The sequence below is a fragment of the Microtus ochrogaster genome, chromosome X (assembly GCF_000317375.1).
Source record: "Microtus ochrogaster isolate Prairie Vole_2 chromosome X, MicOch1.0, whole genome shotgun sequence".
NCBI classification, from domain to species: Eukaryota; Metazoa; Chordata; class Mammalia; order Rodentia; family Cricetidae; genus Microtus; species Microtus ochrogaster.
The window spans coordinates 56,533,429-56,543,977 of record NC_022026.1 but is presented as its reverse complement, the minus strand read 5'-3'; the positions used below and the strand labels follow the sequence as shown (position 1 = coordinate 56,543,977).

Genomic DNA, 10,549 nt, shown 5'->3' with positions numbered 1-10,549 from the left:
GTACTCCATACCCTGTTCCTTGTGGAAGGTCCCTGGTATGAGTGAGAACTAAGGAAGTGACATTAGTAGCATCACTACATTCCAGGCTTTCCTCAGCTTTCCCCAGCTGTCCTCATCGATGCCCCCGTTCCCCTCAGGATCTAACATTACACTGATGAAACCTCTCACCTTGAAGGGCCAACCAGGTCTTGGTAGCCTTAGTCTTGTGCTGCCTTATTTTCCTTATAATTTGATAAGGGGTTTGGGCTTCAAAAAGAAAGTCACAGACTCGTGGGCCTGTATCTGTAGTCACCAAATTTCCCCTGAACATGTCACATATGATCCATCTCCAAAGCTTTTTCTGTGCTGCCACCAAGCCTGAGCCTTTTTTTACTACCCACTTTTGGCTTTTGAGACAGGATTTCTCTCTGTAGCCCTGGCTGTCCTGGAACTAGCTATGTACATCAGGGTAGCCTCAAACTCATGGAGACCTGCTTGCCTCTGCTTCCCAAGTGTGAAATCACTTCTCTTTCCTTTCTTCTTTCCATTCTTTCCCAGTTACTCTCTCTCAAACCCTTTCTGCATACCTCTCAAGTCAAGAGCCTCTTTTTCCTTGAATATATTTATTATATACACACATATATATATGTATAAGTGAAAAATATATTCAGGTTTTCTGAGAGAGAGAGAGAGAGAGAGAGAGAGAGAGAGAGAGAGAGAGAGAGAGATCCTGTTGAGTCTGTTTTTGTTGTTTGTGTTATATGGTTTCAAGACTGACTGACCTCTTTGTATTGGATAACCATTTAGGGGGCTCATCCCTAGGAGAGGTTAATGCTCCCTCTCTCAGTAGCCATCAGCTGCCTGTAGTTCTTTGTCTAGGGGTGGGACCCAGTGAGGTTTTCCCCTTCAGTGTTAGCATGTCTTGTTTCTATTCCTAGTCCTCTGGCTCTTTCTTAGTCTGCTCTTCCATGCTGTTCCTGGAGTCACAGACGGAGGAGTTGTGACGTAGATGTGTCCATAGGGGCTGTGGTCTGCACACTCCTTTGTTCTCTCCCTTGTATCCGGTTGTTGTTTTCTGTGATGGTCTCCCTTTGTTGTGAAGCGAGGCTTTGATGAGAGATGGTGGCTACATTTACCTAGGAAATGTAGCTCCTTCACCCAGAACACATACTCTTGATCACCGTCTGCCCATCTTGTCCCAGAGCCCGGTGTCCCCAGTGCTTACTGAGCCGGAGCTGGTACCAAAGTGGAGGTTTAGCCCTTTACCCATAGTTCCTCATGATTAACCCACGGAATAGATGGGGAAATTGAAGCCAGGACGAGTGGCATGGTTTGCTTGTGAGAGCCAGGTATGCCTTCTGGCCACTGGTGGACCGACTGCCTGGTTTCTGTCCTACTGTGCAGGTGCCAGTAGAATGGCTTGCTACCATAGCCCACTCTCTTGATTCCTCTTCCCTCTCTGTGCCTGCCTGTTGTACAGCCCCAGGAGAAAGTGGGCCCAGGACATATTCACTTTACTCCCCGTGGCACAACTGCAGGTGTTGCTGGCGGCCATGGAAGAATGCAGCTACAGCTGCTGGAGAAGGGGCCTGGACCCCAGGGCACAGGGAGATTTGATTTTAAATGAAGCTCAAGTCATCAACCCAAACAGAAAAAATTAAATCAAACATTCTAACACAACATAATTCTCACATGCGCGCGCACACACACACACACACACACACACACACACACACACACACACATTTATTAACTTGTAACATATTGAAGAATGACAGTAGGATTATATTAAGTTTTTGTTTCCTGCACTTAAACCATTATGTTTCTATAAGAGCAAACCATTTTCTTCTTTTTTTTTAAATTTATTTTAACTTTATTTTATGGGCATTGGTGTAAATGTATCAGCTTCAAGGGAGCTAAAGCTACAGGCAGTTGTGAGCTACCATGTAGGTGCTGGGAATTGAACCCGGGTCCTCTGGAAGAACAGCAGTACTCCTAACCGCTGAGCCATCTCTCCAGCCCTCCACCATTTTTCTTTGAGACAGGGTCTTTCCATGTAGACCAGGCTGGCCTCGAACTCACAGAGATCCACCTGCCTCTGTCCCCCGGGTGCTGGGATTAAAGGTGTGTGCCACCACTGCCCGGCAGCAAACAACTTTTTATGGATGGTAGAAACCCTGAAGTTTGTGATATATGATGGTCTTCAGACTGGGCCAGAGTGTTGCAGGCAGTGCTCATTGGTGTGTGCTATGAGGGCCTATGCAGTGCAAAATGCACATGTTAGTGTTAAGTGCAACATGCGTGAGCATGGCCAGAAGCACTTTGAATTCATTGCATGTTTAATTTTTTTTAAAATTATTTTTTTTTATTTTTTGAGACTATAATATAATGACATCATTTTCCCCTTCCCTTCCTCCCTCCAAGCCCTCACATACATCCTTCCTTGCTCTTTTTCAAATTCATGACCTCTTTTTCATGAATTGTTGTTACACACATGTATGTATGTATATACACACATTCCTAAATATATCAATACAACCTGCTCAGTCTGTATAACGGTGCTTATATGTATGTTTTGGGGCTGACCTTGGTGTTGGATACTCCCGTGGTGTGCTCCCCCCTGGGGAAGACCATTTCTTCCACTTTCAGTCTGTTTTTTTTTCTTTTTTTGTCTGTAGTTCTCTGTGTAGGATTGAGACCTCTTGGGCTTGCTCCTGTTCCTGTTAGCATGTCTATAGCCATAGTCCTTGTTCATCTCAAAGCCATACGCCACAGTGTAAGATGGCTTCTTAATGAGGCCTGTATGTCTGTTTGTCTCTCCAGAAAAGTCTCTAAGGGAATTCTTGTAAACTGCCAAGGCAGGAAGACTATCAACAATCTTACCCAGAAAAAAAAAACAAAAAAACCCCAAAAAACAAAGACTATAACAGTAACAATGAGCAGTATGGCAAGACAGCCTCAAGGGTACAGCCTCAAGGGTACAATAGTGGCACTGTGTCTTGGGGGTAATTAACAGTCATTTAATTGGTCTTTTGTTTGTTTGTTTTTTGAGACAGGGTTTCTCTGTGTAGCTTTGGAGCCTGTCCTAGAACTCACAGAGATCAGCCTGCCTCCACCTCATAAGTGCTGGGATTAAAGGTGTGCGCCACCACCGCCCGTCCATCTAATTGGTCTTAAGACCTGCTCAGTAGGAGGGAATTCGTGCCTGGTACTGTAAACCTAGTCAATGGCCTGTGGCTTGTAAACTCATGAACCTAGAGTGGAGCCAGCTGCAGCCATTTTCCCAAGTCAGTATAAATCTCAACTGTATTCTAAATATTTATCTTATAGCCTCAGGTAAGGGCAGCTCTCACTCCTCATCAAGGAAGCTTCCTTGGCAGAGGTGTAGACCATTATAGAAACCAACAACTGGTGAATTTCAGAGTACTGATCATGAGGTACCCAACCCAGGTGATATAGCTACAATACAACGTGTGTGTGTGTGTGTGTGTGTGTGTGTGTGTGTGTGTGTACGCACATGTACATATAGGTAGTAACAATTAAAGAGAGATCATGAGGTAGGGAGGTAGTGGGGGCATTTGAGGAGTTGGAGGGAGGAAGGCAGGTGGAATTGATGTAAATGTCATACTCACGAAGTCCCAAAAGGGCAAACTGCTTCTCTTTGGCTCATCATCCCAGCTATTTTTTTAAAATCCCATCTCTTGAGCTTCATGTGTAGCAGATAACTTTTGGTTAGCTCTGCTAACATAGGGACTCATATGAAGATGATACCACAAATTCACGAAGATCTGCTTCCTCTGTATTGAAAATGTTACAGGTTGCAGAAGCATTTCCGCCCCACGGGTCTGCTTCCGTGTTCCAACTGTGCATGTGCAGCCACTGCTCAGTGCTGCTTGCTAGTGTGGCCCAGCAATATGTCACACTTACAGATGAAACCTCTGTGCAAGGAGATCAAGAAGTGGAATGTCAGGCTGCTGCAGCAGAACCTGAAGCTGCAAGACACATCAGATACAAGCCTATTGTAACCTCAAAATAGAGATGTATCCAAAGAAGGGAAAGTAGGAAAAGTTACAGATAGTCATAAAGCATTCTGTGAGCGTGGCTTCAGCAGAAGCACAAAGTGGAGGTGTGTAAATGGAGGTTACTCACTCATTTCCCAGTCACCCAGACCTGAATAATCATACAGAAACTATATTAATTACAACATTGTTTGGCCAATGGCTCGAGTGTACTCCTAGCTAGCTCTTATATCTTGAATTAACCCATTTCTATTAATCTGTGAATCGCCAGGATTCTGGTGTCCTTTTCCTTTGGCAGCTATGTGACGTCTTCCTGATTTCTGCTTACTCTCTCTCTATATCTCTGTTCAGATTTCCTGCCCGACTTTACTCTGCTAAGCCATTGGTCAAAACAGCTTTATTCTTTAACCAACAAAAGCAACATATATACAAAGGACATCCCTCATCAGAGGTGTTCCTGAAGAGACAGTGGAAAACTCAAAAGGTTAGAAATTATCCCCCAAATCTACCACTTTAACCAGTGGAGAAACAACAGCAATGCCATCTCCTGATTCAGAACCAAAAAAGAAAAAGAAGAAAAAGGGGAAAACGACAAATGAGGCTTGACACCAAAAAAAAAAAAAAGCAAAGCCCGAAGAAAGCCCTGGGGCTCATGAGGAAGCAGAAGAAGGTGTGGAGAAGCCAAGTCACAGGGGTGGAGTGGGGTGGGGCAGCTGGCCCCTAGGACTGACAGGGACTTTTGAGGACCCCTCATTTGCTTCCTTGTCTGACCTCATCACTGAAAACACTCTGAAGACTGAAGAAGAAATGGGCTTCAAGTGTTTGACTGAAATCTAAGAAAGTATCAGGCCACTTCTGGAAGGCAGGGATCTTCTGGTAGCCATGAAAACAGGCAGTGGCAAAGCCCTCTCTTTCCTTATTCCTGTGACCAAGCTCATTGTCAAGTTGAAGTTCATGCGCAGAGAAGGAACAGGAGTCCTGCTTCTCTCTCCTACCAGAGAACTGGCCATGCAGACCTTTGGCTTTGGGGTTCTTAAGAAACTGATGACACACCATGTTCCCACATATGGGCTGATCGTGGTTGCAGTAACAGGTCTGCTGAAGCCCAGGAGCTCATCAATGACATCAACATCACCATGGCATCAGCATCACCATGGCATCAACATCACCAAGGCATCAATATCACCATGGCATCAACATCACCATGGCATCAACATCACCATGGTATCAACATCACCATGGTATCAACATCACCATGGCATCAATATAATCATGGCCACCCTAGGCCTGCTTCTAGACCACATGCAGAATACTGCAGGGTTTATGTACAAGAACCTCCAGGGTCTAGTTATTGATTAGGCTGATTGTATCTTGGATGTTGGATTTGAAGAAGCATTAAAGCAGATTATCAAACTTTTGCCAGTACATCAAGCCATGTTCTTTTCTGCCACACAAACTCCAAAAGTTGAAGACTTAGCAAGAATTTATTTCTCTGAAAAAGAGCCATTGTATGTGGGTGTTGGTGATGATAAAGATGTTGTCATGGTGGATGGACTTGAGCAGGGATATGTTGTGTGTCCCTCTGAGAAGAGGTTCCTTCTGCTCTTCACATTCGTTAAGAAGAACCTGAAGGGGGCTGGAGAGATGGCTCAGAGGTTAAGAGCACTGACTGCTCTTCCGGAGGTCCTGAGTTCAATTCCCAGCAACCACGTGATGGCTCACAACCATCTGTTAATGAGATCTGGTGCCCTTTTTTTGGCCTGTAGGCAAAACATGGAGGCTGAACACTGTGTACATAATAAATAAATAAAATCGAAGAACCTGAAGAAGAAAGCGGTGGTGTTCTTTTCCTCGTGTATGTCTGTGAAGTACCACTATGAGCTACTGAACTACATTGCTTGCCTGTCTTGGCCATCCATGGAAGGCAAAAGCAAAACAAGCAAGCAACCACGTTCTTCCAGTCCTGTAACACAGATTCAGGGATACTGCTGCACAGATGTGACAGCCAGAGGGCTGCCCTGAAGTGTACTGGATTGCTCATTATGACCCTCGCAGTGACCCCAAGGAATACATTCGTCCGTCATGTGGATAGAACAGCTAGGGACCTGGGTGGAAGAGGGCCCTGCTCATCCTGTGCCCTGAGGAGTTAGGTTGCCTTCATTACTTGATGTAATTTAAGGTTCCATTGAATCAATTTGATTTTTCCTGGTCTAAAGTTTCTGATGTTCTGTCTCAGCTGGAAAATCTAATCGAAAAGAACTACTTTCTCCATAAGCCTGCCCAGAAAGCATACACGTCCTACATATGAGCCTACGACTCCCACTCTCTCAAGCAGATCTTCAGTGTGAACAATTGGCCTCAGGTGGCTCTGCCTTTTGGTTTTAAGGTCCTCCTTTCATTGATCTGAACGTAAGCAGCCATGATGGCAAGCTTAACAAGAGAGGAGGTGGCAGTGGATTCGGCTACCAGAAAACAAAGAACGCGGAGGAGTCCAAGATCTTTAAACACATCAGCAAGAGGACAGTGGACTGCAGGCAGTTCTTTCACGGGAGGGAATGGCTTCCCATCTGGACCGACTTTGCCCTAATTTCCCCTTTCTCTTTAAAAAGGGAACTTTTTAAAATCACCTTTAGAATCTTTTTATCTTTACTATGATGATAATATTTTATTTTTAAATACTCCCATAACACAAATCATGTCATTGTTTTTAAAAAAAATTAAAAACATGTTACAGTTTATTGTTTAGCTCCCTGATTTTAAGATTTGGTAAAAAATAATGGCATACTTTTTTTTTTTTTGGTTTTTCAAAACAGGGGTTCTCTGTAACTTTGGTGCCTGTCCTGGAACTAAACTCTGTAGACAAGTCTGGCCTTGAACTCACAGAGATCTGCCTGCTTCTGCCTCCCAAGTGCTGGGATTAAAGGCGTGTGCCACCAATTCCCAGCTGCAATGGTATACTTTTATTGAAACTATGGCCCCACAGTGAAAGTTCTGCAAACTGTCTGAAAAAAGTTCTGAAGATTGTTGGGTTCATTTGCTTTTCCCTTTCTTTATGCATATTGTCCGTTTCTTGTCATCAGTTGAAGGAAACTTGTCCTAAAGCCCTGGGTCTAGGAATGTGGTGTGGGCAAGAAAAAAAAAACATAACCAGGCTTAGTGCAGCCTTATAAACTCAACACTCAAGTGATAAAGAAAGGAGGGTCAAGAGTTCAAGGTCATCTTCTGCTACGCGGTGAATTGAATTCGAGTTTCAGGCCAGCCTGGGCTACAGGAGACACTGTCTTAACTACCACCCCTTCAAAAACGTTGCAGGAGCCGGGCGGTGGTGGCGCAAGCCTTTAATCCCAGCACTTGGGAGGCAGAGGCGGGCAGATCTCTGTGAGTTTGAGACTAGCCTGGTCTACAAGAGCGAGTTCCAGGACAGGCTCCAAAACCACAGAGAAACCCTGTCTCCAAAAACCAAAAAAAAAAAAAAATTTGCAGGGAAATTATCTGTGAACGAAACAGGTTTTGTTATGTGTACGTTAATTACATAATCTGCCTGGGCTAAGATGATTGGAATCTTGTAGGAAATTCTTGTCTGGTTTCTTTCCCAACAGTTCCTCTTGTGTGTGTGTGTTTGTGTGTGTGTACATATTTCAAATGATGGTATTTTAATACAAGAAACATAAAACGAGAGCTGGAGCTGGAGAGACTCAGTGGTTAAGATCTCTTGTTTCTCTTGCATAGGATCAGGTTTGATTCCCAGTAATGGCAGCCGGCAACCATCCATAGCTCCAGTTTCAGGGGACCTGAAGCCCCCTTCTGACTTTTAAGGGCATCAAGCATGCGCATAGTGCTCATACCTACATGCAGGCAAAATACTCAAACATGTGGAAGAAAATTAAAAAATAAAACAAAAGGAGGGCTGGGAGCGTAGCTCGGTGCTAGCACGTTTGCATCGCGAGTTTAGTGGCCTGGATTCCATTCTAGGTAGCACTGCCACTAATAAATCCAGATGTTCTGTTTTGTTTTGGGACAGAATCTCCTGTCCCCCCGCAGCAGTCCAAAAAATCTTTTATGAGGCTCGAAGAAATAAACATTAGTACATGCAGAGAAAAGACCCTTGGCAAATTAGGGGGTGAGCCTTGGGAAGCTAAAGCGAAGCATCTCATTGGACTGGGTTTTTTTTTTGTTTTGTTTTGTTTTTAAGCCCCTGGTGTTGTAATTTAAAAACAAAACATAAAAAAACATACCAGAGAAAGATGCCGGCCATGCAACAGAGTTCATGTGGAAGGGTTTTAATTAGGGGAAAGGGAACATAAAAAAGAGGGAAAGGGAGCGGGGAGACGGGGCCTCTGGAGACAGGAGCAGCAGGAGAGAAGAAGGGGGGGGGACAACACAACAACACGGGACAAAGAGACAGAAAAGCAGAAAGGGAGAGAGGGAGCGAGGAGGGGGAGGAACAAATAGACACAAAGACTGCGAGATGAGAGGTGGGCTGGACCTTTTTTAAAGGGAACAGAACATAGTGAATGTACAGAGATTACATCTTAGTGGCTACAGCTGAGGACGTATCCTGTCAGGGCCCCAAGGGCAGGCCAGTACACATGCCTGAATACTAGCACCTGGAAGGTCTTTGTCCCCAAATTTAGGCTTGGTGAGTTTGAAGAAAAACAGGATGTCCGATTGGCCCACAACCGCAGTGTAAACATGTCCTGATCTGGCTTAGAACTCTTGAGCAGCAGGAGGACAACGTAGAAGAGGTAGCAGTTCTAATGCCTCAGAAAAGGGTCAGGGTAAAGGGCCGTGATAAAATGTACCAGATAGCAAAGATGTGGAGCATAAGAAAGCTCTGTAAGGCTAATGTGACCTTGGCATGTGATGCGCATGAGACAGCAACTATACCAAACAAAGGGGAGACTGTTAGTACCACTCTGATTCCTAGAAAAACAGCTGGGGTAGTTTTACCCTTATTAGATAGAGCAAGAGAATGGGCAATGAAATCATCCAAGGAAATCTTGGCAGTTTCCGTCACAGGCATTTGCAAGATTGGTGATGTTTTCCTCACCACTGTGCTCTACAAGATGCACACCACGGGGTAGGCCATTGGTTTGGAATAAGAGCTCAAGGTGCTTTTTACTGGCTAGTGTAAATTCAGAAGTCAGCCACTGGGTCTCTTTGATTACAACCTCATGGGAAACACCGAGATAAAATTAATGAGCAAAATTCTTGAACATTATTATTATCCTAACTCCTATTTAGTAAGGTGAGGTGTAATTGTGCAGCATGCTGTTCTGTGGAGCAGAGTCCTGTAGAAGGATAACGTCAGAGAAACGCTTTTCTCTTTAATCTAGACGGACATAAGGTGTGTTTGAACTGTACAATCAGCGATTTGATACAACAGACTCCCGCAAAAAAGAAAATGCCTGAAAACTTGCTAAGTTAGTTAAATAGCTGTTCCTTAACAGTAAGATCCTCTGCCTGCGTACAGATGTAATGTCTGTTGCTGTGCCTGCATACAGATGACATGTTTGCTTCTGTGCATGCATACAGATGTAATGTCTTCTCCTCTATTGTGTACAGATGTAATGTCTGCCCCTGTGCCTGTGTACAGATGTAATGTTCGCACCTGTGCCCGTGTAAAGATGTAATGTCTGCTCCTGTGCCTGTGTACAGATGTAATGTCTGCTCCTGTGCCTGTGTACAGATGTAATGTCTGCTCCTCTGCTGCATACAGATGTAATGTCTGCTACCGTGTCTGCATGCATATGTAACGTCTGTTCCTTTCATGTACAGAAGTAATATCTACTGTGTGTGGACACTACCGGCCAAATCTGAGTGAAATCCAGATTCCTGCTCTACAGGAAGATCACAGGTTCAAAGCCTTTTTAACCTAGAGAGCGAATTCAAGTCCAGCCTACACAAGTTGGCAAGACCCTCTCTCAAAAGAAAAAAAAAACAAAAAAGTTTGACTAGGGCTGGAGAGACAGCTCAGTGGTTAAGAGCATTTCCAGAGGTCCTAAATTCATTTCTGAATAATCACATGGTGGCTCACAACTATCTATGATTAAATCTGTTACCCTTTTCTGGTGTGTGTGTACATAATAAATAAGTAAATCTTTAAAAGTGACCACGCAGATGGTCATAATCACTTTTTTTTCCGTTGAGATAGAAAAATTTTTTTCCCATGAACACCAGGCTGCCCTAAAACTTTCAGTCATCCTCCTCCTCTGCCTCTCAAGTGCTGACTGTCAGCTGCCACACCTGTCTCAAGATTTTCATTCCAGCTTGCTCTCAGGATGCTTCCTTAGGTTAGGATGGAATGACCCTGGGTGATGCTGAGTGTGCTGTTTCAGGCCTGTAATCCCACTTGGGAGGTGGTGGCAGGAGGATCATGAGTTCCAGGCCACCTTCAACTATATAGCAAGTTTGAGGTTAGCGTGGGTTGTGTGAGACCCTGCCCCCCCTCCCGCCAAACAAAACAAAAACCAAACAGAGTGACTTGTTGGCTTGCATTAGTTACTTAAGTGACACTTAAGTAACTTAGTTACTTAGACACTGAGAGGTGT

At 44.3% G+C, this 10,549-nt stretch overlaps 1 pseudogene; it reads left to right on the top strand.

Moving 5' to 3' along the window:
* Nucleotides 1–3,893: 3,893 nt before the first annotated feature.
* On the top strand, nucleotides 3,894–8,699 carry LOC102002587 (annotated as a pseudogene).
* Nucleotides 8,700–10,549: the final 1,850 nt, after the last annotated feature.